Genomic DNA, 6,336 nt, shown 5'->3' with positions numbered 1-6,336 from the left:
AAATTATTTTAGAAAAGTAACCATCGTCTTCCAATAGAGATGGGTAGATGAAATAATGTTGAAAGAAATGAAAGAGTGTGCATTTTGTGTAATAATAATAATTTTTCTCTTTGACTTATATTAGACAGATTTCGATATTTACTGGAATATAATGCATTATGTAGTATTCGAAAAGATTTTGATGTTGCAGAGACACTATATGTACATCCAAACGTTATAAGTACTTATCCAGCATTCATACGAAAATTGTGTATATATATCTCCAATTTTTTGATATTGCTTGTCCTCCTGTAATTTCTTCTCTCTCATAATTATTGTAAATATGTATACTAGCATATGTAATCTACCCATCTCGCTGAGATTAGTATATGTACCTCTTGTACCATACATTTGGTTTTTGAGAGAACAAATGAATGTTGATTATAATAGTAAAGCCAATCAAATACTACAAACCACACCATCGTGGTAACTGGAAAGCTATCCAACGAAGGACCGTGTACATTCACAACCTATTGTCGTTATCTATAGCTAGACAAAAGTGATCAGTTTTCTTGCGTTTGATTTTATTATGCTAAAATAATTTTGTTTAAACCAATTTTACATGTATGAATCTGATAAAATTACATTTTCATTATCCTGGACGGGTTTAATAAATCTACAATTTTATTTCACAGTGCAATGAAATTATAATGAATTACTGTCTAGTTAATATAGTATGCCTGGGACATCAACAATAGTGGGAAACATACTTCGTCCGTCATGCAAATTATCCCACGTTTCCCACAGTCGTTAATGCCCTGGCATACTATACTAACTAAACAGTGATTCCTTAAATGCATAGATGATATCCGGTTAATGTATCCAGGCACGTAGCATCGCTTTTGAAAGTGGGGGGGGGGGGGGGGGAGCCGGTGTAATTTTTTTTCCTTACCTGAACAAGTTGACAAGCAAAAAAAAAAAATTAAAGTTGCCCAAACTCGAGGATTTTAAATTAAAATATAGTAGTGGCCAACTTTTTCAAAGCCAACTTACTACCACTTCCATTTTTTTCCTTACACTCCTTGCTATCACTATACTATGGTTATAAAGTGGGGGGAGCAACCATCCTATCAATGAACATTTACCCCCTCCTGCCCCCCCCCCCCCCCCGATGCTACGTCCCTGATACAATATATATACACATGATTTTATAGGTCAATAGAAGGATTATACTTTTATTTATAATAACAAAGTTTATACTAGTATGTTGAGAATTATAAAGAGTATACGTTGTTAAAAATAATCTATTGATAAATAGAATATAAAGAGGTCGAATACAGAATGAAATTTCAAACAAGGAGGATTTTGACATGTTAAATTTCTACCTGTTTATTTGAAGTCCATTTGAATTATAACCCTGAATATGTCGAACCCCCGGATGGCTCGAAGCCGATCTATGGTCCCATCAACTTCGAGATAACAAACCTTAACTGTTCATGCATTTTTCTTTTCTATTTTAATTTATTTAGTGAATAAGTACCATAAGTGTCAATAAAATTTAACATTACAATATCGACACCGCTCATCATATTGTAACTGACTTCACAAAAAAATGACTTTATCTACAGCCACTATTAAGAGACTGGTTGTGAATCTTTAAAGGTCATTAAGGTCTTGAGATCCTTTTCGTATTTGACCTCGCCACAAAATAAAGATACATGTAGGCATAAGGTATATACAATCACTCCACTGGACAAAAGTGTCACACAATGCATATATGCAAATCAAATATAGTACTGATCACTACAGTAAGGCCTTCATTCTATCAACTATCAAACTTACACTGAAAGATTCCACGTGAGGGCAACCGCTCCAGCGAAGGGAATCCCCCCCGGCCTGTAAGCTAGTATTTATAGTTCCTACCTTCAATGAAAAGGATGCAGTGAAGGTTAGAGATACTTGTAGGGAAACATCTTTCTGACATTGTGCTTGCAAATTATGTATTATTCAAAATAATTAAATACTAATTTGTCTCGTTTTTTTTGTTTGTAAATTGTGTTTCCTATCTTGCGAGCTGTGTATATCTCTATAAACGGTTTACTGTATTATTTGGTCCGTCTCGGAACGTAAGAAAAATTTCATTTTTTTATAGAATAATTTTTTGACATAATTGACAGGAAAATCCAATGTTTTTGAAAATTAAAAGTAATCTTACTGTTTTCCGATTTATAACGGGGATCCATACATGCACTTAGGTGTCTGTGGTTGAAACTCTAAGAATCAAATTGAGGTAAAGCCTTATTTTGTATTTTGGAAGGTGTTGTTGCAATGCACGTGGTAAGTATTATAAAATTCTCGTATTCAAACATAATGACCAAAATTTTTATAATAGAAAAAACACACTAATATACACAGAACGAAATAAATGGTGTCGTTGTCCTTGCGCTTTAAACCAAAAGACAAGGCCACCACAAGGCAGAGCATTCCCTCGCAAAGAGAACTTCTGTATTCGATAATGATGCCACGATGCAAATTACGTCACTCACCCATAGGCGTCAGAACCGGGGTGGGGGCTAGGGGGCTCACCCCCCCCCCCCCGCCCCCCACTTTTTTTCAAAGGTTGACATAATATAAGCATTGAAAATTGGTGCATGTTTATTATTTTTTGGTTTACTTTTATTTGTTGGTTTAGCCCCATCCCCCACTTTCGATTAGCCACACCACTTTCTATTTGCTTTCGACGCCCATTCACCCACAAACGAACACGCCCAACTGCGTTACGTGGGGACAATGTCAGATTGATTTACTGAATGAAAAAATATAACTTTTGACTTTGAAAATTTATGAAACAATTTTTAAGCTGGAAAATAAATTGATATACTGAACTCAACAAATGCTGCTAACAAATGAAACGATTTGTTGATCTCTCTAATTCATCGATCAATTGAGGACTTCGTTTATTATTTTACAAATATGTTTTTAAAAGGAGAAATGAACTAGAGTACCATTTTTTTAAAGAGAGAAACGATTCAACTAAAGACAAAAACTATTTTATTTAAATTGTGGAAATGTTGGATCGGGAAAAAATGGGAAGGAAGGAGGAGATGGGTTTAAATTCACTATCTATGATGACTTGTTACCTTTGCATTATTTTAATTAAATAATAAATGAAACTTAATGCACACTTCCTATTCCGCTGAAAAATGTCATTGTATCCTAGAATATAAACATGATAAAGGTCTCGTTATAGTTGGAAATAATGCAGAAAATTTCAACAGCGTTTATCTGTCATCCTTGATATATTCCCCTTTTATTTTACTTTTATTACATAAATATAAATGAACAAAATCAATTTCCAGTCCGTTCCTAGATTCGATATAGAAACCGTTGCATGTTTGTGGACAACAGTGGAATCGGGTTCGATGTTCAATGTAACGAGTTTCGTAAATATTGTGACGTCATTTATGCAGTGTTAAAAATTTATTCAGCGATTTTAAACAGACACATACATCAAAATACCACATGTCTATGTAAAACTGTATCCACTAATAAGTAACTGTATCCACTAATAAGCAGAGGATTAGGAGAAAAAATGTTCAAAAACATCAAGAATGATATAATTGTTAAATCCAACAGTAAAGCCAGAGGAGTTCTGATGACGTTCCCCATAAGAATGAGTGATAAAAAACATTCCCCATAATTTTTGATTACATACTGAGACGACAGATAGGTAATTTTTAGGATTACAAAGGAGAGTATATAATAATATAGTTATTTTCCATAAAAATTGCCTATTATTTTAATAAAATTGTAATACGGAAGCACTTTCCCCACAATGTATTCCATGCGCCCAATTCCTCACATTGACCACTTGTCCAAACTCAACTCAGATTTTTATTACTCTAGCATTGTACATGGTTTCTTAACTTTAATTTCATTGTTTACAATATGGCACAATGGTAAGGATAAATCATACATTCAACACCACAATACTTACCTTTGTCTGTCAGGTTTAACTTTTTGTAAATCAGCATCTTAAAAAGAAAATGGTCATTCAGTAAATGTAATAAAGCAAATATACTGGAGATTAATATTCTGACTTCATTTGGAAGAAATGAATTTAACAGCAATTAAGTTTTATAAAACAAAATCAAAGAATTTCTTTGATTCTTGAAATCTTACACTTGCAAAGTGCATCAGAATATCAAGAGGTTCATGGGCCACTACACTCACCTGAGTAGCATAAATTGGGATAAATAAAATCTCTTATGGTATCCATAACTGTTAAACATTTCATCTTTTTTTCAACTGATATACAATTCTTGTTTTGGAGGAGAATACAGATAAACAGACAAGTGACAAATAATCTTTGACCAGAAAAGTTAAAACTTTGACAGACTCAATCGAGTCTTTGTTGGACTCAAAATAAAAACTTGGCAAAGTAGGCAAGCCGAGGTAAGGTTTGGACTGAAGTGCATACCTGAGTATAGTGAAGCCAGGGATAATGAAAGCCCTTTGGATTTGAGTAAACTCAAATTTTCCTCATTTTCTTGCTCATTATCTGAAACTGTATAATTAGTTGCATTACAAGTGAATTGCCAGGAATTTGTTTGATTTTTCCATTTTCTGAAGGGAAATAAATGGATAAGTGTTCCATATGTAGAATTCTATTTATCATGATGTTAAAGCTAGTTTGACAAGTCTGTAGGGCTGGGCAATAATATCAATATTTCAATATATTGCAATACAATGACAAAAAATATCGTATCGCAATACGATTTTGTAATATCGATATATTGGCAATATGCTTAGATTAAGGAATTTTGTCATTAAATATAAAAATGGACTTATAAAAAGATGTAATTAAGCCAAACAGTAAGACAGAAGTCGTTTTGTGGGAACATTTCAGAGCATAACTTAAATGAAATGAACAAGATTTTTTTCCGTGTTGGTTACTTATCATAGTTATGTACATTCTGCATTTAAATAAAAGTAAATATAGTAAGAAAATGCCATTTAAATTACATTGAAAATATTGCAATACATATCGCAATACAGTTAAAAATATTACAATACAAAATCTCGGGCCAATACCCAGCCCTACTCTGTCGTTTATCTTTTACATACAGAAATACATGTACAACTTGAGTTAGTAATAAAAATTTCAGACTCCTGTATGGAAAGTGTTGATTTAGTGTTCTCTGAACAATATATATAGAAGCTACATGTAGACATTAATTAGCATTAATCTGAGATGCCATCATGGTACATGTAACAAGATTTAAATTTTGTAGTGCTGAGTGTTCAGGTAATGCTTGGTATGGGGTAGATGTGTGCAACCTAAGGTGCCTTTGGATTTTACATAACTTCTCTTTATTTGAAGTTTTTTTTTAAATCCCTTGTACAACCCATTTTACGAAGAAATTTTATCATAATTTACTAGATTTTTAATTTCTATATACTGGTGCATTAAGAGAAAGATAACTTACTTGTAAACTCTATTTCTTCCACCCCAGCTTCAGAATCACTGCTGTCTGAGAAGTGAAATAAAAGAGAAAAGTTAACCAAACATACGCAGGAAATAATGATATTTCATCATCATAAATATAAAATCATTGTCAATGTATGTTTTGTCATCAAGTGAATATGTATCTCTCAATTTATCAAATTTATTTCCTTAAAATCATATTTACCGGGTACTTAACAATAACATTTAGACTGATCATAGGTTTGAATGTACACAAACTTAAAAATTTTAATACAAATACGGTATCAATGCACACCTGTATTATTTTGGAAAGATGAACTTAACACTGATGAGGGACTCTTGCTAGTAGTAGCAGCTGGTAAAATGAAAATGTAGTGGAAATTAAAAGCACAAAAGAGTACTTGTAAAACTAAAGTATGTTTCAAATGCACTATACAAATAAAAATACACATATAAAATTATATTTGTGACTAGAATTCAAATACAAAAAATTATCAGTGAACATAGCAAATAAACAAAATGAAAAAAATCAAGTGAGAGTTGAGTACTTGTTGTGAAAAAGTGAAACTAAATTAAAATTCGTGTCCAGAAAAGAAAAAAAAATCTTACAAGCTAATACAAGTATTATGAATGTACTTACTTTCAGTCAGTCCATCACTTGATGTAGGGAAAAATTTGGCTTTCTGTGAAAGAGAAAAAGTAAAATATTTTTTTTTTGCTTATGGACCTTTAACTTTTCATTTTTTTACCTCCCTTATTTTCTATTGCTCTTTGATCCAAATTCAATGCTGAGGTTTTTTTTCCCCTTACTCACTAAGTTTCTATTGATTTCTGTTCAATATTTATTGTTTAGGATTTTTTCCTTACCT

General features: G+C 32.2%; 1 long non-coding RNA gene across 1 annotated transcript; it reads right to left on the bottom strand.

Moving 5' to 3' along the window:
- Positions 1 to 3,976: 3,976 nt before the first annotated feature.
- On the bottom strand, positions 3,977 to 6,152 carry LOC134244218 (uncharacterized). Its single transcript, XR_009987176.1, has 5 exons — positions 6,108 to 6,152; positions 5,763 to 5,822; positions 5,469 to 5,513; positions 4,460 to 4,546; positions 3,977 to 4,013 (listed from the first exon to the last, which is right to left on the bottom strand). It is a non-coding gene; the product is annotated as an uncharacterized LOC134244218 (long non-coding RNA).
- Between the last annotated feature and the right edge of the window lie 184 nt (positions 6,153 to 6,336).

This window comes from Saccostrea cucullata, unplaced genomic scaffold, assembly GCF_032062105.1.
Source record: "Saccostrea cucullata isolate Sc308-1 unplaced genomic scaffold, CSIRO_AGI_Scuc_v1 ctg4125, whole genome shotgun sequence".
Taxonomy (NCBI): Eukaryota; Metazoa; Mollusca; class Bivalvia; order Ostreida; family Ostreidae; genus Saccostrea; species Saccostrea cuccullata.
This window is presented reverse-complemented; position numbering and strand designations above follow the sequence as displayed.